We start from the raw sequence: 23,999 nt of genomic DNA, 5'->3' as shown, positions 1-23,999 counted from the left end.
AATGCCCTTCTCCATGCTACTATACATATGCAATGAGGTTTTCCCCACAACGCAGGTAAGACCTAGTCCATAAGAACAAAGAGTCAAGATTTCAGGTGGATGGAATATGGGTTCAAATAACCTATTGTTGTTAAGAGTTTTCTGTGCTTTACACAACAAGTAGAATAGCAAACTTGTAAGCTATACTAGAGGTGAGGCAGGTTGTCAGATTAAAACAGAAAGCCACCTGGCTGAATGAAGCACCTGTTCTTTCTCAAACATCCATAGAAAAGTGACCAATTATGATGTCACTAATGTGCAGATCTCTCAAAGAAAAGTGCCCATCAGAAAGGCTCTTGATACTCTGTCAAGGGTGAGATGTCAGTGAACTCTCAGGAAACAGGGAATTTCACTTTTATAGACAAGAAAGAGCATGGTGCTCACAACTCACAGTGATCTACTTTAGGCAGAGAGAGAAAATGTTTCTTTAAGCAGCATGAGAGTCCCATTCTGCAGATATTTTTTTTAAAGTGGCATGTGTTGAATTCAGCAAGCTAAGACTTGCTGGACATCAAGGCAAAGTAGAGGTGCTTCCCAAGGCAAAAGTGGGTATGGGAAAAATATAAATGATAGAAAAGTATCCTGGCTCACATAAAACTCAAGGCATGATAGCCATAAAAGACATTAAAACTATTTATTTAGGGTCCAAGTTTAAGTAACGTAATTTAAAATACAGCACACCATTAATATATTATGTACATATATAATATACATGCATATATAATGTATGTATATTGTTACATACGTAATGTACATAATGTAATATAATGTATGCTGTATTTTAAATTTTGTAAAATAGAATAAGGAAATGCCATGCAAGCTAGCAAATTATTAGCACTGTAAACCAAACAATCAAAGCAGATACTTTCATTGATGAGCAAAGAGAGGTTCTCTTCACATCCCACACTAAGTAGATAGCATTGACTTGTCCACAAAGTAGGTACCAGTACTGGAGAAAGTTATACGTTATTCACGCTTTTAAAAAAGGCATGTATTAACTAAGTGAGACGAGGAATATTCACTGGTTGATGTACACGATTACCGCAGCAAACATTATCTGGAAAATGGGATATCCTCCTTAATCAAAATGTTTACAGACATTAAATTATAAATTGCTCCAGTATCCAGAACAATCAACACCTCAAGAAAAGGAAAAACTGCAAAAGGCTTGCAATTTGGCTGTTTGCTTCACTTTGGTTACTTTAATCATCTACCATGCTACTAATCCAATACTGGTCCTAATTAAGTTAACTTCCATGGTGACTAAAATATATTTGGGAGATCCAAATCAGGGGTGAAATGTAAAATTTGTTACTACCGGTTCTGTGGGCGTGGCTTGTGGGGGGGGCAATGTGACTAGGTGGGCATGGCTAACTTTTTTTTTTTACTTTTAAAAGCATTTTTTCTACAACCTTTTCAGCCAAAGAGGTTGTAAAAAAATGCTTTTAAAAACCTCTGATGATCAGGCAACTGAGCTGGGATCGCCAGAGGAGCCTTTTAAAAGCTTTTAAAGGGTTCTGAGGATCCCAACTGAGTTGCCTGATTGCCAGAATCTTTTAAAAGCTTTTTTCTTACAACCTCTTCAGTAGAGCATGTAGAAAAAATGCTTTTAAAGGGTTCTGATGATCCCGGCTGAGCCACGTGATCATCAGAGGCTTTTTTTTATTTTTAAAAGCATTTTTTCGGCCGAAGAAAAAATGCTTTTAAAAGTAAAAAAAAAAACAACTCTGATGATTGCATGGCTCAGCTGGACATGGGGGGAGGGGGCAGGGATTTTTGCTACCAGTTCTCCGAACCACCCACCGCCATCACTACTGGATCGGACGATCCAGTCTGAACTGGGAGCATTTTCACCCCGATCCAAATCCATGAATCCCTAAATTATTTGATTTAAGATTCTTTAGGTCTGAAAATAGTTAAAGATTGGAAGGGAGAGACATGCCAAATCTTTTCTATTCTATGCCAATTCAGCAGATCCAAAAATTTGCTACATATCTTAAAAAGATGCAGTTATCATTGGAATCCTAAATTATTTGATTTAAGATTCTTTAGGTCTGAAAATAGTTAAAGATTGGAAGGGAGAGACATGCCAAATCTTTTCTATTCTATGCCAATTCAGCAGATCCAAAAATTTGCTACATATCTTAAAAAGATGCAGTTATCATTGGAATCCTAAAGGATGAAAATATTCAAAAAAAATTGCCACTACTGCAGAATTTGACATAGAAACTGAGTCTGCCATGCCAGAAATACAGTGAGACTTACCCGATTTATCCCACTTGAAATGTACTAATAATCAATTAAAAGCTCCCAGAAGTAATGAACAACAACAACAAAATCAAGCTCAGGATGACTCACAATAGAACCACATAATCAAGTCAGGCTTAGCTCAGTGTGTAAGGGAAGAATCATGTCTAACAGAATTACAGCGTTGGAAGGACCTTGGAGGTCTTCCAGTCCAACTCCCTGCTTAAGCAGGAAACCCTATATCATTTCAGGTTGTCCAATCTCTTCTTAAAAATTTCCAGCATTGGAGCACACACAACTTCTGGAGGCAAGTTGTTCCACTGATTAATAGTTATAATTGTCAGGAAATTTCTCCTTAGTTCTAGGTTGCTTCTCTCCTTGATTAGTTTCCATCGATTACTTCTTGTTCTGCCTTCAGGTGCTTGGGAGAATAGGTTGACTCCCTCTTCTTTGTGGTAGCCGCTTAGATATTGGAACACACCTATCATGTCACTCCTAATATTTCTTTTCATTAAACTAGACATACCCAATTCCTGCAACTGTTCTTCGTATATTTAAGCCTCCAGTTCTCAATCAACTTTGTTGCTCTTTTTTGCACTGTTTCTAGAATCTCAATATCTTTTTTAGATCATGGCGGCCAAAACTAGGTGCAATATTCCAAGTGTGGTCTTACCAGTACAGTATAAAGTGGTACTAACACTTCACTTGATCTTGATTCTATTCCTCTGTATAAGCAGCCTAGGACTGCATTGGCTTTTTTGGCACCTGCAGCACACTGCTGGCTCATATTTAAGTGCCTGTCCACTAGGACTTCAAAATCTCTCTCGCAATTATTACTATTGAGCCAGGTACCACTTATTCTATTATTGAGCCAGGTACCACCTGTGTATTTCATTTTTTTTTCTCATATGGTATTTGCCCTACAGAGCAGATACTTCCTTGAGCTTATCTTCTGGAGTGTTGGCTATTCCTACCTGTTTGGTGTTACCTGCAACTTTGATGAGTTCCATTCTATCCCGTCGTCTAAATCACTGATGATGATATTGAAGAGTAATGGGCCTAAGGCAGAGCCTTTGGTTACTCCAATCCATTCTTCCCTCTATGTAGATGCAGTTCAATTAAGGACATATCAAAGAGCATTAGGGTCTTTAGTGCCTTGTGAAGGGCTGACCAAGTAGGAACCAACTGAATCTCAGGGTGTATAGTATCTGCTCTGACGGCAGGTACCGCAAGAGTAGTCATATTTTTGGGTTCCCATTAAGCAACTTTGTTTGAAAGAGGACCTTACCAACCTCCTCAGACTTTGTGAGGACAAGCAGAAATAACTGGAGATAAGTGGTTCTATAAATAAGCTTAGTCTGGGCCATGAAAAGCTTTAAAGATAATAATGGGGACCTTGAATTACACACAGAAGTTCCTAGTACAGGTGCTGGTTACATAGATATACAGAGGCAAGCTAACAACTACCAATGCCATACACTATGGACCAGCTGTAGCTTTCAAGTAGTTTTCAAAGGCAGCCCTATTTAAAATGCACTAATAACCAAATACGAGATGGCCAAAGATTAAGTGACAGCAAATAGTGCTTCTGGGTCAATGAATGGGTGCAAGTGGCATGTAAGATGTCTTTTATAAAGCCCTTCCTAATTGTACTGTTATTTACTCAAGCAGGACCTGAGTCTAGGAAAAATTCCGAATCGTATACCAAATCTGAAGGGTCCAGATATGGAAACAGACATTATCCCTTGTTGCTGTCACTTCCATACAGCATTTCAGATATCTGTAGATATCATAGCAAGATCATTCACAATGCAATAAACAGTATTTCAAGTCTGGATGTTCTGCTTGTTAACAGAGGCCTAAAATTTGGAAATGGAGAAATGTGTTAACTGTAACTGCTTACCATTCAGAAATCAATGAGTTTTTATAGATGCTTATGTAATAATGAGGATGTCTAATCATTAATACAGGGGGAAATAAAAACCCAATGGAAGTTTAGATGAACAGCGATGAGAACCTTTCATTTCATGAAACTTCAAGCACAGCACAAAGCCCAAAGGATGCACCCAAACTAAAAAAAAAAAGTGATTTCCTATTATGAACAACTTGTCCCAGCAAGAACAGAAGAGAACAGAAATGTGAGGATAATACTGACAAACCCTTGGATATCAATTCGGTTTGCCAATCTCTTCAAGTGAAAAAAATGGATGCTGAAATCATCGCAGATGAAATAACTAATGATGGAATTCCAATCCATGCAAAAAAATTCTAAGATTACAATCTAAAACGCCTTTTCCATCTGATGGCAGCAGATGGCAGTGAATTAAAAACACTGCCTTCCTTAGTCAGAAACCCTCTGGTGATGCTAAAGATAGGATCAAAGCTGAACATGATCTATAAACATTAGAACCTGTAGGCTGATTTGATCAAGAAGATTGTGGTCTGGTTTGCAGATAAAAGTTTCAGTGCTAAGGGTAGAGTATTATTAAGCAGAAGAGGAACAAGGAATTGCGAGTAATTCCTAACAAAACAGTAATTCTCCCATTTTTTTCCCCACCCAGGCATTTCTTCATTTCTTTTCATTGAAAAGGCCTTATGCATTTAAAGGATGGTCCTGATATAACCTAATACATGCATCCTTCAACAAACCACAAGAAAAAGCACCATATGTATTGACAAAATCATGATTCATGAAACCCCCTTCACGAAGCAATCTGTTAGATATTTAGTTATAGTAAGTTGTCAACAGACCAGTCTGGATGACTTATCATAGAAAATGAATGATGACACATATTGAGATTTGGGTAAGTAGGTAGAATTCATTCATTTGTTTGTTTGTTTATTATTTTATGCCTTCAAGTCAATTTTTTAAAACTTTAGATAAGGTTTTTCAGGAGTGGTTTGCCACTGCCTCCTTCCCAAGACTGAAAGAGAGTGACTGGACCAGAGTCAACCAGCAGGCTTTGTGCCCAGTTTCTAGCTTCCTTAACCACTACACCAAACTGGCTGTCAAGTAGGCAGAAACCTTTTACCATAAAAAAAAAAAATACAGCACTAGGCTATGCACATGTGGTAATTAGTGATCTGAAAAGAAACAGCTCTCATAGAAAAAGTTCTTGCTCCATGATATTTAATTGTTGTCTGTTACTGATCTACCAAAAAAAAAACCCAGGTGGAACGGGAAGAGCTCTGTTGTACAACTTGGCATTATTATTTGCAGCACAAATAGTGTACAAATAGTTGTCAATTTACAACAATAGAAGTTAAATTTGGGGCACCATCAGATCCACCTTAGAAGCCACAGTCATGTTAGGAAATAAACAGGTTTGCCACAAGATCAGCAAACACCCAGTCAAAAGATGAGACAAGGCGACAAGATTTAGGATAAGCATAATGGTGTTTGCAATCCTGACCCACTGGTGGGATTCAGCCAGTTCGCACCACTTCGGGAGAACCGGTTGTTAACTTTCTAAGCAGTTTGGCAAACTGGTTGTTGGAAGAAATCATTAGGGCAGAGAACCCATTGTTAAATTACTTGAATCCCATCAATCTCCTGAATTATTTTTATTATAAGAAGAATAGTTTGCAAGAGTAAGGAGACCTGGGTGAAAACGTATAATGGAAGCAACTACTTTCAACTTTTGATCCATAGATGCAAGAACAAGAAATCACAGGGCTTAGGAATCCATGTCATTATCTGTGTAAATGAGTAAAAGATTACAAAATAGCAACATGTCAAATCTATACACTTCTTTATTGAATGAAGGAAAGGGGACAGACCAGCAGTATAGCAAGCTTGCAAACCTCTCTTGGACCTTCTCTCCCAACATTACAACCACAAGAAACATGTTCTTTATAAGCAAGTCCTTCAGAATAGCAAAGCAATGGAAAGTGGTAAAGAGCCAGGACCAACATTAGAATTATCATAACATCAATGTAATAGGAATGACTGCACTCTAAACTTTAAATTTATTTTCTCTTGTTCTCATGACGCTCCTCCTCATCAGAGCCAACTCCTTTGTACTTCAAGCAAAAGTGAGGAAATTCATACAAGAATTAATCTCAGAAAAAATAATGTCAATTGCATCAAAATTCTTGCCAATGTAGTGGGGCTGCTGACTGCAGGCATTAATATGAATTAATAATCAGTATAGAAAAGGGTTTCTATATTGCAGAAACTTTAGCTACTGCAGATGCCACAGCAGAAATGTCATCCTGAAGGATACTTTGCCACTATGTAAAGGATCCAGAGCCATGAACATCTGGCAGTCAGAATTATACACTTGTCCTCTAAACACACAAGTCCAAGAGAACATCTGTCAGAAGACAGTAATTGGATTCTACATTTAAGACTCTTATAAAATGAGACCTTCTGAGCCACAGGGAGGCAGAGGACACCAGAAATGTGATTGGATGTGATAAAATAACAATGATTACACAAACTGGAAAAAGACACAAATGATGAAAAAATCCAAACAAGGAATCACTTCTCCAAATGATTGATCACAATATTGCTGTGTATGTCAAAAGGAAATGAGATAGTGAACAGCACTTCCCAAGTATGTATACAGGAAGATGGAAGAAGCGCCTTTTTCTTACTCAGCTAGAAATGTTCTGATAATAACAAGGCATAGAACCCCCCTTTGTTTGAAATATGGGTGGCAAAAAGGAGCTTATCCTAAATATATAATATTCTTAACAAGAAATTCAGAATGCAGTATTGCATATGGAAAGCAATCTACTAACTTCAACCTGGAACTAGGCAATCAGACATTCAGCTTCATCATATCTTAGAGAAATTAGGAAAGTGTGGAAACAACCAGTTCTGTTCTAAGACTTATGGGCATTACCCACAAAAATAGCACAGTCAGTTCAGCTGAAATGAACTGGATTCTCAACCAATAACTATTCATTATCCTCTAGGCTTTTACTTGGATTGTGGCATTCCTGTCTCAAGGAATTAACCAGATGCTTGCTATTCCATTTGGCGTAATGAAGAATGATCTCAATAATTTTGTTTGCACTGAAACCAGTGTTTTCTATTTTGCATAGTTTCCTACTTACCAAATCTTATAGGAATATGGTTACAGCATTCAATACTACTTGTACAAATAATTATGTAGCATCTAGAGATGATCACACCATATTTCAAAAATTTAAAAGTGGGCCAAAAGTAAATTCTGATTTGTTTTCATAAATTAAAAGAACAAAAACTTTAGTGTAAAAAAAACACCACATGCGTGGATTGCCTAAAACAGTTCTTTACAGGTAAAATATCTGGCTTTGTCCTTTTACACTGTCAAAGTTACAAGGAAGCACCATTATCTATTCAAACATATATGCACAAATATTGTAATGATTTTGATCTGGTATGCCTGTAGCCAAACTGTATGCACATATAACCTTAAAAATAAATTCCACTGTATTTAGTGAGGTTTACTCATAAATAAGACAACTTTAAGATAGTTTAAAACTGGCTTAACTTTGTCTTATTTAAAACATTTGTTCAGAGCTTAATTGCACCAACATTCAGATTTGTTTCATTTCTAAGGACATCCCTAAAAGGGTCAAATGTTATCTATCTAATTCTAACTTTGAATAAGCATTTTATATATGCTATCCAAATTGGAATAAATCTAAAAAGAAAAAAAAGAATTCAATTTAGCTGAGTGAACAATCATGACAAACAGCTCTTTGCTGCAAAAAAACCCCTCTCAATTTAGTCAGCATTGTAAATATCTCTGACTAGAATGTCCTTAATTGAGGTTTAACATGAGGCAATGCAGGTTCTAAAACATTTTCAATGTAGCGTGAACAAAATATTCACTCCCTCTTTTATGCATCAGGTGAGTCAAATATATAAATGCACTAAGTTTACTGGCAAAACTCTAACTTCTTTTTGAGAGTGGCCTCCCTCTTCTTTTCATGAATGAGCCTGCACTCCAATATTTTTTTTTTTTAAAAGTCAAACTGCCAAATATAAGAGATACCGAAATGGGTCATCAGTGAGTCACAGATAAGGGTAATTAAGTGTATTCAATTGTTTGCATTTTTGCTTAACATACTAGCTACATAACCCCCATACTTGGGTCCTGCTAAATATTTGGATTCCCCGGAATGGTCAACACTGAAGTATGATCCTAAGTGTGAGTTCAAGCATCTGAGTGTCACCAGTTGGACAAATCTAGTATATTTTAAAGATAAAAGGGCTGTTTATTCAGAAGATTACTCTTTAGAAATCATCTGTAGACATATAATCATATACAGAGGCAGTAGGCCTCTGAAGAGCAGATGTTCTGAATATCTTGATGCCCTACTTTTGAGATTCCAAAGGCATTTGGCTGTGCTTTGGTTTGGTCTTGCAAACCAGATTTTTTTGGGGTGTGTGTGTGTGTGTGTTGGAAAAGAGAGAGATTACATAATAAAGACAAGCAGTAGTTAATTTTCTTTGCATTTATTACCCCCTAAGGTTGAGATTAAAATAGCTTTACTTTGTGACAGAGAAGTGGGAAGAGCATGGTCTCCGTCTTTGAAAAGAACTTCTCTTCTATGCTTCTTTTCATTCACTAAAAAGGTATCCATTGAGCTGTAAACATCAAAAGCATCCTCAATTACAAAATGCTTTCCATTTAGATTATTTGCATTTTCAAGGGCAAAATATTTAGCATGGAACAACTCAGGAATAGGACAACCATCCTTCAGTTCAAGAAGAGGGGCTCAGGAATAAGGGATACAGCAGGTTATTTGTTGCAATCAGTGAACATTGTGGAACTTCGTCTTATTCTGTCCTATTCGGGTATGATTAATGCTTTCAAAGGACTACTGATAAGCAATATGATATTACCAGGGTAGTATAATATCCTCCTCCACTGGATATTCTTTACAAGTTCATCATGCAGCGTTGTAATTTGTTCATAGATGCATGAAACACAGAAGTTCAGTGTTTTTCATTCTTTTCAGCTGAACATACATTGCCAATTAAAATAAGCCTTATTATCAGCGATCAAGTGGCAAAAGGCAGGTAAGTATGCACAGGAAAATATAGCACACATTTTACAGGATTCTTTTTAACCATGGGTAATTAAATTAAGCCATAGTGATAGGGTTTATATGAACGTAAACCATAAGCTATGGTTTAAAACATTCAGTTAAAAGCTTCATACAGCACATTAAATCAAAAGCACACAGAGCAGATTAAGTCTTAAATGCAATATATGGATCCAGCCAAAGGCTCCAAGCACTCCCAAGAATGCATGCATTTTAAACTGGATGCATTTAACACTCTCTTAAACTGGATATGTTGATTTTTGCAGTGTTTAAATTTAACAATGTCTAATCTGTTCTATTTATTTCACCTCAATTGTACAAAAGGGTGCAAGTTCTTTCCAAACAGAGCTATTATACTGAATGAAGGAAAAATTCAGGAAAAACAAAGCCTGAGTAAAGAGCTGGATACAGAAATAAATCTACCTTGCAAGAGAAAACCAAAACTACTTTCAAAGAATTCTGGGCCTTCTGAATCTTTCTCAGACAAATATGATAACCACAACTGGATGTTAATATACTTGCTGCATATATAATTTTGCATTGTCCATTACCACCTCTGTCAATAGATGAATTATTACTTTAAACATCTCAAAGGGGCATCCACTTATATATCCATACAAACAGACTTTGACTTCTTTTTGATCCTACAAACCACAAAAGCTAGTATTTGGAGTTTCTAGAAAAGTAAGCATTTCAGTGTCTTCTTTTATATTATCTTTCTACCTGTGGCTAAATTAATGTTTCACTGGGAACTAGATATATGTTGCACATTTGTAAGTTATTGTAGAATTGCAGGGCTCAGCATTTTCTTTGCATGTTTTTATTTGTCTAACAGCAGAATCAGCATAGGATAATAGCACCTTGAGTACTCCCTAAACAGAAAATCAGGGCATACAATAAACAATACTATTGCTGGGAAAGCTTTAGTGATTTCTTAGTCAAAGACTGGGTTACATTTTATACATTTTGATCAAAAGTAAACATTTTAGAAAAAATGTTTTCTCTAATAGCCAATGAGGATTTTATCTAATGAGACTATGCTAATATATATATACACCAGGGGTCTCCAACCTTGGTCCCTTTAAGACTTGTGAACTTCAACTCCCAGAGTTCCTCAGCCAGCTGCTGAGGAACTCTGGGAGTTGAAGTCCACAAGTCTTAAAGGGACCAAGGTTGGAGACCCCTGATATACACAACTATCTGTATGTGATTTGTTGTCTTCCCCATCTCAAAAATAGGAATTGGCTCCAAAGGTACAAATTTGAAAATGAAAGCAGTCTAGTTTGAGCGAACTAGATAAACAATTTTGCTAAATCAACTGGGAGTAGACATGAAAAAGTTTGAAAGCAGAGAAACAAAGACTATCTGAACTGAAATATTTATTCATACTTCACTAATATATATTAATCTCCTGACATTAATTGAGGTTCTATCTGGTCTTTATAAAGTTCATATATGTATTGCAATATTAAGAGTTTGCTAGTTTTTAACTACACCTTCTTCTAAACTTTGCACGAAATTATTTATATTTTTCTTGAACATTTTATAGATTTATCATTGCGATACAATCTATTACTTCAAGAATTATAAAGAGGCAATCCTTCCTCTCCCTAGATTAAAAAAATGTAAGCATAGATTAAAAGAATTTCTGTAAAAGTGTTTCACAAACACTTTTGCACATATTTCTAGGACATTAGCTTCCAGTTTCTTTAAAAGAGTGTTTATTTTGCCAGTTATAGAACAGAATTAGATACCTCATTCAATAACAGGTAAAGAATTTTTTAGTAAATAAAGAGTAAATCATTAATTAATTTTAAACAGCTGCATAAGCACTTGATGAATTCCTTTGTTATACATCCCTAATGATGGAAGACCTGAACCTTGTATCTCTTTATTCTTCAAACGTTAAATTCTGCAAATTTACATGGAGTTTCAGTAGAATGCAATATTGGTGCAATTCAGTCACTCTATTTATTTCTTAATGGAGTGAGTGATCATATTATCTGAGCCAGTTCAAATTCATAATTTTTTTTCAAACTATTCAAATTTGAAATGCCCTTTTTGAAGTCTGAAATAATCAATTACTTTGGAAATGTTTTACGCCTAAAGCAGTGTTTTGATATTAAAACAAAGTGATTTGGAACTCAAAGCAAAGCTTTGGTAGGCATTTTGAACTTTGTTTTCTAATGTAAAGCAGTTGTGAAATTTGAAATGTTTTGTATAATACTGATCCATATTGGAATTTTCTTTACATTGTTTTCCTTCACTTGATGCATTGTACCAGAGATTACACTCCACTCTCTACATCTTTTTAAAAGTCCTTATATCATATATACAACCTCTCCAAGTTGAAACTTAGAACTGTAGAAATATGCTGCCTGAACACACTTAGAATAATTTGTTTTAAGCAGGCTCTTAACAATAAGATTAGTTAGGAAAGAACAGAGGTTCTAGATTTCAGCAGGATCTGGCCTGTTTTAGGCATTTCTCACTAACAAATTATGAATCAAAATACAGGTAGTCCTTGACTTACAACAGTTCATTTAGTGACTCTTCAAAGTTACAACAGCATTGAAATGAAGGACTTGTGACCACTTTTCATACTTATGACGATTTCAGCACCCCCGATGGTCATGTGATCAAAATTTAGACATTTGTCAAATGACAAACATTTATGACAATTGCAATGTCCCAGGGTCATGTCATCCCCTTTGCGACCTTCTGACAAGCAAAGACAATGGGGAAGCCAGATTCAATTAACCATGTTACTAACTTAACAACTGCAGTCATTCACATTAACAACTGTGGCAAGAAAGGTGATAAAATGGGGCAAAACTCACTTATGTCTCACTTAGCAACATAAATTTTGGTCTCAATTGTGGTGGTAAGTCAAGGACTACCTGTAAGAAGTCCTAGGATGGGAGTGAAGTGAAGAAATCCTTACTGTGAGATGATGACAGCTCTTGCAAATCAGAAGACAGGCAGCTCTGAACAATCAGGGACCACAATCCACTGACTCTGTGTCCTGTATTAATTAGACAGAGGAAGGACCTATTGGACTTTCTACTCAGGATGGATGCTTTTAAATAGCAATTTTAAATTTCTGATTTAAATCCCACAAAAATCTGATTTAAATACTTAACCAAAGAAATTGTTTCGATATGGCGGATATAAAGGCATACCTGGAAAAAAATTAGCAGAAACTGACCACTGCCTTAATGAATACAGTATGTTTTTATGTATGAATACATACCTGCACCATGAAATATAACAAAAAGAAACAGGATCAAATAAGACATGCACAAATCTGGCAACTGAATGAAGCTGTTTGTCAAAACCGACTTGGCTTCGCTGTTACTTGTACCTGATTTCAGCTCACAGTTTGCCAAACAGAAATGGGAGGAGAGTTGGTAAATTCCTAGGGAGGGGGAAGGTCTAAGGAATGTATGAGCGCCTTCTGCTGCCTGAGAAGAGATACCCATCAAGGTCAGGTTCCAGTCTGTTCAAACAGCGCAGACTGTTTTCCCAAAACAAAAGCACTGTGTGTAACTGGTTTTACCTATGCAGGTTTTCGTGGGAAAACCTCAGAACTGACTTTGCTTCTGCTGTACCTAGATGGATTTCAATGAAGTTTTACTCTTGCTGAATTAATTGGACCAGGAGTTCTCTTTTTTAGAATGTGCCAACTGAGATGGTTCACACTGTTGATCCACATACCATTTTCATTACCTACTGTATGGTATTCTAATATATGGTACTTCTTTTCATCTTTATCTCTAGGAGACCACAGTCAAACTCAAGGCTTTGTGGGCAATTTTTCTACTGAGTTATAACTCCATAGGAAGACTCATCTTCATGATAAAAGGTAAGATTATGGGCCAGGTCCTTAAGAGACTACATTATCAAAAGAAACCAGCATGGATGCATAAAGAACTATTTGACAAATTGAAAGACAAAAAGGACACATATAAAAAGTGGAAAGAGGGGCAAATAACTAAAGGCAGAATATCAGCAAATAGCCGGAGCCTGTAAAGATGAAGTGAGGAAAGCTAAGGCTCACAATGAACAAAGGCTAGCGACAAAAATAAAAAATAACCAAAAAAAGCTTCTTCCAACATGTTAAAAACAAGAAAAAAATCAAGGAAACAATTGGCCCCATTGTTGGGAGAAAGTGGCAAGAAGGTGACAAGCAACAGGGAGAAAGCAAATCTACTTAACTCATTTTTTGCATCTGTCTTTACACAAAAGGAAAAAACAATCCAACCTATCAAAAACAGCACCACAAAAAACAGATTAGGAACACAAGTTAAAATAGGGGGAAAAGTGGTAAGTGAACATCTGTCTACCCTAGACGAGTTCAAATCACCAGGACCGGATGGATTACACCCCAGGGTTCTGAAGGAACTGGCAGACGAAATCTCAGAATCACTGAACTATATCTTTCAAAGATCCTGGAGCACAGGGGAACTGCCAGAGGACTAGAAAAGAGCTGATGTAGTTCCCATCTTCAAAAAAGGAAAAAAAAACAGATCCAGGAAACTACAGACCTATCAGCCTAACCTCAATACCAGGGAAGATTCTGGAAAATACAATCAAGCAACGAATCACCGAACACCTAGAAGCAAACAAAATAATAATCAAAAGCCAACATGGGTTTGTCAAAAACAGATCATGCCAGACTAATCTTATTGCATTCTTTGACAAAGTGACAAAATTAGTAGACCAGAGGAATACTGTCAATACAATTTACTTAGACTTCAGTAAAGCATTTGATAAAGTAGACCATAACCTACTATTAGATAAAGTAGAAAAATGTGGGTTAGACAGCACCACCACCAGATGGATTCATAACTGGCTGACCAACTGCACTCAACATGTAGTCCTCAATGGAACTACATCCACATGGAGGGAAGTATGCAGTGGAGTACCCCAAGGCTCTGTTTTAGGCCCAGTACTCTTCAGCAACTTCATCAATGACTTGGATGAGAGGATAAATGTGGAACTCATTAAATTTGCAGATGACACCAAGCTTGCAAGAATAGCCAACACTCCAGAAGATAGGCTCAAGATACAGAAAGATCTTGACAGACTTGAACATTGGGCACTATCTAACAAAATGAAATTCAACAGTGAAAAAAGTAAGGTTCTACATTTAGGCCAAAAAAACAAAATGCACAGGTACCGGATATGTGGTACCTTGTTCAATAGTAGTAACTGTGAGAGGGATCTCGGAGTCCTAGTGAACAACTATTTAGATATGAGCGAGCAGTGTGTAGCAGCTGCCAAAAAAGCCAACACAGTTCTGGGATGCATAAACAGAGGGATAGAATCAAGATCACGTGAAGTGTTAATACCACTTTATAATGCCTTGGTAAGGCCACACTTGGAATATTGCATTCAGTTTTGGTTGCCGTGATGTAAAAAGGATGTTGAGACTCTAGAAAGAGTACAGAGAAGAGCAACAAAGATGATTAGGGGACTGGAGGCTAAAACATATGAAGAACGGTTGCAGGAACTCGGTATGCCTAGTTTAATGAAAAGAAGGACTAGGGGAGACATGGATAGCAGTGTTCCAATATCTCAGGGGTTGCCACAAAGAAGAGGGAGTCAAACTATTCTCCAGTGCACCTGAGGGTAGAACAAGAAGCAATGGGTGGAAACTGATCAAAGAAAGAAGCAACCTAGAACTAAGGAGAAATTTCCTGACAGTTAGAACAATTAATTGGTGGAACAACTTGCCTGCAGAAGTTGTAAATGCTCCAACACTGGAAATTTTTAAGAAAATGTTGGATAGCCATTTATCTGAAATGGTGTAGGGTTTCCTGCCTGGGCAGGGGGTTGGACTAGAAGACCTCCAAGGTCCCTTCCAACTCTGATATTATTATTATTATGATGATTCTCTTTTATCTGATTTGATAACTATAGGAATATGCATCTGGTTTTCCTACTGACTCTCTCCTTTTTATCCAAGTGTTATTCACACCATAACCCACAAGAAATATTTTTGAGGCACATTTGCAACGTCTTGTGGTGAAACCTGTTTGCCATATTATTATACTTGCAGACAAAGCAAAAAGCTAGCTCCCATGTTGCCTATTGTTGTCATCATTCTTCATTATCTTTTTTTTTTGTTTACATTTATATCCCGCCCTTCTCCGAAGACTCAGGGCGGCTTACAGTGTATAAGGCAATAGTCTCATTCTATTTGTATATTTTTTACAAAGTCAACTGTTGCCCCCCCAACAATCTGGGTCCTCATTTTACCTACCTTATAAAGGATGGAAGGCTGAGTCAACCTTGGGCCGGGCTTGAACCTGCAGTAATTGCAGGCTACTGTGTTCTAATAACAGGCTTCTTAACAGCCTGAGCTATCACGGCCCCTGGTGATCATTATCCTGGTGATTCTTTTCCCATTCTTACAAAAATTAGTTTCCACTATTCTGCCCATCATGTAAGCCCAGACTGGACAAATTTATTGTTCTACTTGAATGGATAGACACCATAGAAGCGTGATTAGTATCCCTTGAAGAAAAAAAAATCCTATCCCAACCCAACTACACCAGCCACAGGTAACTGCTAATCCTGCAAGTAACATCTCCATCCTTGTCAAAGATGTGATTGAACATGAACAGAAGTGTCCCAACACAATCTTATTTGGACTGGATGATACCAACAAATCCGATGACATCACAAAGATTCATGACATCATCAACAACTTCCAGGCATCAACCATCATCCACACTGAAATCATCGACGTTTCCCACGATGGCCCTGAGTTCAAGAACAGCAATGGTTTGGCGGCCCACGCTTCTGCAGAGTCATTTGCACGAGTGAAACTAGCAAAATCAAATTCATCTCCACAATAAACTCACTCGCCAAAAGCTGCACAAATCATAAGAAACTTAGTTCACAGCCCAACCTGTTCATACTACAATGTGCACATACCCGCGAACTTCGAGCTCAAGAGACGCCAGGATCAAGGAGACTGACCTGTACATAGCCTACTGCGCTGACTGTATTAAATGAAGGACCAGTGGCGTGCATCTCAACAACCGCCTCCCCAACAACTAAGCATGCATACCTCCAATTTCTTCCAGGTCCACGCCTACAGGTCTAAAATGCAAGTTACTTAATGCAAGAAGCCTTGTAAACAAGATGCCCGAATTCCTCCTGCTCTTAAATGCTGCCCTATTTGACCTTATTTTTGTCTGCAGGACATGGTTGAACGTATCCTTTCCAAACTCCCTTATAAGTGACTATCACTTTTTTTGATCTGACCGTGAAAACCATAGAGGGCAGGGGTGAAATCTAAAAATTTTCCCTACCGTTTCTGTGGGCGTGGCTTAATTGGTGGCCGTGGCTTGGTGGTCAGATGACTGGCCACCAACAATAAAAAATAAAAATAAACAAAGTATACAAAACAATAAGAGGTACCAAAAACCACTTTACACACAGACAATACAACACAACTGACTCACACACAATGTAAAAGCAGCTGCTCTTCACCCAAAATGGCCCCTGCAACAAGCAGGAACCTCACACTTTCACACTTTACACACATACAACACAACTGATTCACACACACACACAAAATGCCACATACAGCTTTGTGAGATTCTGTGTGTTTGTGTAGTTAGAGTGAAACACTACAGAAACACACCAAATCTCAGAAAGCTGCACAAATATTTTATTTTATTATTTTATTTATTTATTTATTTAGATCAGGGTCTCCAACCTTAGTAACTTTAAGGTTACTCCCAGAGTTCCTCATTCAGCAAAGCAGGCAGTCAAAGCAGGCTGTAATCAGTAGCTGAAGTAAAGCATGGCGTTGCCAGCCCAAAAGAAGCAGTAAGGCCGCGGTGTGGCTCAGGCTGTAAGAAGCCTGTTATTAAAACACAGCTGCCTGCAATTACTGCAGGTTCTAGTCATACCAGGTCCAAGGTTGACTCAGCCTTCCATCCTTTATAAGGTAGGTAAAATGAGGACCCAGATTGTTGGGGGGGCAATAAGTTGACTTTGTAAATATACAAATAGAATGAGACTATTGCCTTACACACTGTAAACCGCCCTGAGTCTTCGGAGAAGGGCGGGATATAAATGTAAATGAATTTTTTTTAAAAGTAATTATAGGTAAGTGAGGAGGGGGCATTGGGTGGGCATGGGTGGGGGCTTTTGTAAGTGGGGGCTGTTAAAAAATGATTTTAAAAGCCTGTGAGGATCAGGCAACTCATCTGGGATCGCCAGAGGAAAAAAAGATTTTAAAAGCTCCTCTGACGATCTCAGCTGAAGTTCCCTCATAGCAGCCCAGAACCTCTTATAGTAATTGTTTTAACAAGCTCTTCAACCGAAAGAGCTTTAAAGGTTCTGGTGATGAGGAACTCAGGTGAGATCGCCAGAGGAGCCTTTTAAAACTTTTTTTAAAAAAATTTTTTAAGAGAGTTTAAAGGCTCTGCCGATCTCAGCTGAGCCGCGGGATCCTCAAAGGCTTTTTTTTTACTTTTAAAGGCATGTTTTCGGCTGAAGAAAAACTGCTTTTAAAAGTAAAAAAAACCCCTCTGCTGATGGTCCGGCTCAGCAGAGGCAGGGGGCGGGGCCAGGAATTTTTGCTACCAGTCCTCCAAACCAGCAGCCACCACCACTACCAGATCGGGCGAGCCGGTCTGAACCGGGAGCATTTCATCCCTGATAGAGGGGTTGGTTTTGCTATCTTCTATAAAAAGTCCCTTGGTCTGAAAAAGACTTGCCATATTTTTCAGAGTATAAGATGCACCTTTTTCCCCCCCTAAAAGGGGGTGAAAATTTGGGTGCGTCTTATACACCGAATGTAGCCCCACCCACCCACTGCCCCCCCTTTGGCCTCTGACTCCCAGCAATTTACCTCCTTGCAGAAAGCAGCAAGAAGAAACAGCCCATTTCAGCTTCAGCACAGCCTAATTAGCACAAGTTGACTGTCCGTTGGATTGGCCTCCTGGCTCCCAGATGTTTCAGGCTGCAGGGATTGCTATTGCCTATTGCTGTGCGGGCCTCTGCTGCTTGCTGCAAGGAGGTAAATTGCTGGGAGCATTTTTTTTTTCTTGTGCTAATCGAACTATGCTGAAAACGAAAATGAAAGTAAAGCAGGCTGTTTGCTGCAACGAGGCAAAATTGCTGAGACGCAGAGGCAAGATTTCTTTTTCTTGTTTTCCTCACCAAAAAAGGTAGGTGCATCTTATAGTCCGGAGCATCTTATACTCCACATAATATGGCATGTTACATAGGAGCTTGCTCTTCCTGAGACCATTGTCTGTGAATTCTCTTTAAAAACCACAGTTCGTTTCTTGCTATGTTATAGAGCCCGATTACGACCTTGGTCATCGGAACAAGTTAATTGCACTATTAATGTGGGCAGCTTCCCTTTATCTTTCTTGGTGACCTCAATCTGCCTCTATTAATTGGACCTTAAATGAATGTACAACCAAACCTATACATACAACCCTGTTCCATATTGTTACAACCCTGGGGCTGGAGCAGTTGGAAACAAACACTAGGTGTCAGCTTTGGAAGCCATACTAGGCCGAAGGCTTCCACATGCTGCCACTTTCTCCTGTGTGGGAAAGTAGGGGAAGGGGTGGTGGTACAAGGGACTATTAAACATAACAACATTCTTCCTGCCGGTCAAGGTCAAGCTGAGCTCTCATCTGGAGAAGGAGTGGCTGGAGTGATGTCTCAAGATGGGACGGTTGAAGATTGGAGCATGTGATTGGCAGAGGGGTCATGAGGGTGGGGATTTTGGAGTTTGTATTACTGAGGGAGGAACCCGGATCCCCAGATTTGGATTTCCACCAACTGTGCCAGATTACCTGTGCTAGTAAAAGAATTTTGAAAAATGTTTGCTTTGGAGTCTTTTCTGCAAGAAGGGTTTTCTGGAACGCTGACACTAGGCTCAACAATTGCTTAGATTTCATCTTCTGCAATAGCTTAAACTCAATTTATGGCCTACAAGTTAAAGAACCTTTTTCCAACATTGATCACAGTATGATTTATTTTTGTCTCAACTTGTGTCCTTGCAAAGAGGGTCATAATGATGGGACTCCAAATTATAATTTTAAAAAAGCCAACTACAATTTCATAGCTGCCGACCTTGCATCTCGTGATTGGCAACTTTTGTTCACAGGTTGTAATACTGCAGAAGACCATTATAATATTTTTTTGCTCAAAGTTAATAGAGTCATTAACCTATACCAGTGTTGGCGAACCTATGGCATGAGTGCTGGAAGTGGCACATGAAACCGTCCTGTGCCGAATGCACGGCCTCGCTGGTTTGTCACGTTCCTGCGCTCAAACGTGCAATGGCCATCGCACGAGCAGTGCCAGCGGACCCTGGAAGTGCGGCAGTCCCTCACGCATGCGTGACCCAGCACCTGGCCTTCCAGGTTGGTGTCGCACGCATGCGCGATGGATCGCAACACTTCCGGGGTTGTCAACACCGTGCAACGGCCAGCTGGCGGGCAGGCGTTTGAGCACACAAACGCGACAGGAGCCAGCGAGGCCGTGCATTCAGCACGGGACAGTTTTGCGTGCCACTTCCAGCATGCGGGCCAGCATGTGAGAATGCGAAAGGTTCGCCAACACTGACCTATACGTACCAAAAATAACCTCTAAAGCAAGGAGAAAAAACAAACAAAAACCCTATATCAACAAGAAAGCTACAATCCCCAAAAAAACTCTTTGGCAAGAAAACAAAACTGGCTACATAGTTACTGTATTTTTTGGAGTATAAGACACACTTTTTTCCCTCCTAAAAGTGGGTGGAAATATTGGTGCATCTTATACACCGAATACAGCCATTTTTGGCCTCCTGAAGCCCCATCTGTCCCATTTTTGCAAAAAATAGGCCTGTTGTTCGCAAAAATGGAGCATGCAGAGGGTTTGGGAGGCCTGCAGAGTGCTCCTGGGGGCCAGGGAGGGCAAAACCCTTTTTTTTCTTACTTACCTCCTCAAAATCTTGGTATGTCTTATACGCCAGTGCGTCTTATAGTCTGAAAAATATGGTAACTTTAAAAACCACTACAAAGTCTTATGCTGCCAGATAAAGGCAGAATGTATCAATTACCATTGCAATCAGTAGGAAGAGTTGTTAAACTCTAAATCCACCTGAGCCTTCTATAATTTCATAAATACCAAACTTAAAAGACTCAAAAACTATCCCATCCCTAAAAGGGCATAACAGGGAAGACTGTAATGATGCTGTCAGCTCAGTCTTTTTTCACAGCAACGGCTGCTGCCCCATTTCCTAGTCGCATCATAACAAATTGTAACGATTTACTACATATTGATTTTACAGTAGATATCGTTGAAACCGCACTATGTAACCTAAAGCCACCTCTATCTATTGGCTTTGATGGTTTATGTGCCTACTTCCTGAAAAAGCTCGCCACTGCCCTAGCCGAACCTCTATGGACAATCTATGAGTTATCTTTCAGAACCAGCTCCTTGCCTGATTAATGGTCATTAGCCATGGTCATACCTATTTTTTAAAAAGGGAGACCCTAGTCTAGTGGAAAATTACAGACCGATCTCACTCTGTTGCGTCACCTGTAAAATCATGGAATCAATTATAAATCAATCCATTACCCTCCACTTAGAAATAAACAACCTGCTTTCCAACAAGTTTGGTTTCAGGAAAAATTTGTCCTGCAATCTGCAACTTCTACATTGCAGAAACATTTGGACCATACATCTTCACCAGGGTAAAGCTATTGATGCAATTTACATAGATTTTTGTAAAGCCTTTCATTCAGTGGTGCACGACAAAGTACTGTTGAAATTGAGTTCTTACGGCATCTCTGGATCCCTGCACAAGTGGATAGCTTGTTTGTGGATCCCTGCACAAGTGGATTGTCAAACAGGCAACTAATTATCAAAATAGGGAGGGCCCTATCAAATCCGGCACCAGTTAACTAGTAGAGTCCCCCAAGGCAGCGTTTTAGGATCCACACTCTCTTTGCTTTATATCAACGACCTATGTGATCATATTATAAGCAGCTGCGTCTTTTTCGCTGATGATGTAAAATTATTTAACACTACTGACAATTCTGCTGCCCTACAAAGCGACCTTGACTATGTGTCAGAATGGTTGCGCAATTGGCAGATGTTCTGTCCTACATATTAGCAATAGAAATCAGAATACCAAATACAAGTTGAGTGGAAATGATCTCGTAGACGACCCTCACTTTGTCAAGGGCTTAGGAGTACTCATCTCAAACAATCTCAGCCCCAAAGTTCACTGTAACACATTGCCAAAAAGGCAGTAAGAGTTGTTAATCTAATTTTGCGAAGTTTCTTCTCCAGTAATATTGTATTGCTAACTAAGGCATACAAAACCTTTGCCAGACCAATTCTTGAATACAGCTCATCCGCCTGGAACCCATACTATATTTCGGACATTAACATGATCGAGTGGGTTCAGAGGTATTTCTCAAGAAGAATACTCCACTCCTCTACTCACAATAGAATTCCCTATGCCACTAGGCTTAAAATTTTGGGCTTGGATAATCCAGAATTGCGCCACCTGCAGTCCAATTTAAGCATAGAACATAAAATTTTCTGCTACAATGTCTTGCCTGTCAATGACTTCTTCAGTTTCAACCACAATAGTACACGAGCAAACAATCGATACAAACTCAAGGTAAACTGCTTTAAACTCGATTGAGGAAATACGATTTCAGCAACAGAGTGGTCAATGTCTCGAATGCTCTACACGATTCTGTTTTTATATATACTAGTTACCTTGTACATGTTTGACAAATAAAATAAATAAATAAAATAAAAAAGTAGAAGGAAATACAAAGAAAGGAATGCCTACAAAAACCCACTGGTACTTCAGCAATAGTTCTGAGTTTTCTCTTGAGAAGGCATGAAAGATTCTGAAGGGACTAGGAGTCAGAAGAAGCATTGTCCTCTCTTTAGATGTTTAGGAGCCTCAAAAATCTCCAGCTATGTACAGATTATTAGGCTAGATTTCATTGATATTATAACGATAGCCTGCCTGTTCCAATCCCTCAAACAACCGTGTGCAGATCACCTTCCATCTCCTAGTTCCACAGGTGGCATGCAGAGCCATATCTGTAGGCACATAAGTATTGCCCTAGTTCAGCTCCAGTGCCAGCCAGCTGATTTTCAGGCCTTCCACGCCCACCAGAAGTCAGGAAACGGGCTGCTTTCGGCTTCTAGAGTGTGGAGTGGGGAAGGCTGCTTTCGTCCTCCCCAGGCTCCTAGAAAGCCTCTGGAGCCTGGGGAGAGCAAAAAATGGGACTTCTGTTTCTACGAGAAGTTGGGAAACGGGCTGTTTCCAGCTTCTGGAAAAACTGTTTTCGCCCTCCCCAGACTCCAAAAAAGCCTCTGGAGCCTGGGGAGGGCGAAAAACGGGCCTACCGGGCCCAGCGGGCCATCACATGCCAAAAGCAGGGGGAGCATAGGGGGTCGCACACACATGCGTGGGGGGCGGGGCACACTGAATTATGGGTGTGGGCACATATGCGCGCAACCTCCCCGTGCTCCACCTGCTTTTGGCACGCGATGGCAAAAAGGTTAGCCATCACTGTCCTAGCTTATAGAAGTAAAGTGTGACACATTAAAGCCAGTTTGGGTCTAGCAGTTAAGGCAATGGCTAGAATGCAGGAGATTGTACGTTCAAGTTCCACTTTAGCCATAAAAGCCAGCTGGGTAACTTTGGGCCACTCACTCTTTCCGTACACCTTGAAGGATTGTTGTTTTGGGGAGAATAGGAAAAAGATGTTTGAATATGTTCACAGCCTTGAATAATGTGCAAAAATAATATAGGCAAGATGCAAATAAAAAAGAAGTAACTCTCTACCCTTTATGACAGCTTCCTGTGTGGATACTGTTATCGCGAAGTACTATTTCTATATGCTTCTTTCAAATGCAATATTTCTATTCAATTGAAATTCTCAATCAATATATGATAAATTCTGCGGACAAACCATATTATTCTTGGGAGGTAACAGCAGCATTCTTGACTTTGGAACACTCCAGAAATGCTATCCCACAATTTCTATGATTCTCGTTAATTATGGAAGTGATGATTCCAGAGTGCACCTGATTGGGGAAGGCTGGTCTACATTATTTCTTATTTCTAGATCTACATGTGAACGTTGTTCTTTACTATTGAAATTATAAAACCATGCAATTGAGTTAGAAGTTATTTTGGAATTTTTTCCAAATAAATTGGTTATTTTTTTTATCCAAAGCAGGAACTGCAATGCAACACATTACTATAAAATACGTTAATAGCTTGCTGCCCAGACTCTGCTTCGGTATCTCCAACAAAACTAGGATCTCCAAAAAAAAACAACCCTCACCAGTTGGAAGGTTCTTAGTGCTTCTTTCAATTTCATCCATTCATTATAGCCTTTTCTTTCTGGACCCAGAGAACTATTGATTCTTTGTTTGCATGACTGTCTTTCAAGCACTTTTATGTTTTAATCCACCAATGATGATATTTCTCTTATTAAACTTTAATACTGTCTGAAGAAATGAAAATGATAAAATAGTAAAACTAAATTGTTTGGATAGTAAATAAATAACACAATGCTAACAGAATAAAGACACATGTATTCTGGATTTTATCAAATTCTAAAATGCCTAGAAGATAAATATCTTAGCCT

At 38.8% G+C, this 23,999-nt stretch overlaps 1 protein-coding gene across 20 annotated transcripts in view; it reads right to left on the bottom strand.

Annotated features, from left to right (window-relative positions):
- The window catches only part of CXXC5 (CXXC finger protein 5), a 136,999-nt gene that overhangs the window by 2,579 nt on the left and 110,421 nt on the right, over positions 1-23,999 (bottom strand). The window contains exon 6 of one of the 20 annotated variants that reach the window (XR_009154311.1): positions 12,278-12,358. The exons of the other annotated variants lie outside the window; for them this stretch is intronic. The gene's annotated coding sequence lies outside the window, so the exon portion shown is untranslated. The remainder of the gene's footprint in view (positions 1-12,277; positions 12,359-23,999) is intronic. 20 annotated transcript variants of the gene reach the window in all.

The sequence above is a fragment of the Ahaetulla prasina genome, chromosome 3 (assembly GCF_028640845.1).
Source record: "Ahaetulla prasina isolate Xishuangbanna chromosome 3, ASM2864084v1, whole genome shotgun sequence".
Lineage (NCBI taxonomy): Eukaryota > Metazoa > Chordata > Lepidosauria > Squamata > Colubridae > Ahaetulla > Ahaetulla prasina.
This window is presented reverse-complemented; position numbering and strand designations above follow the sequence as displayed.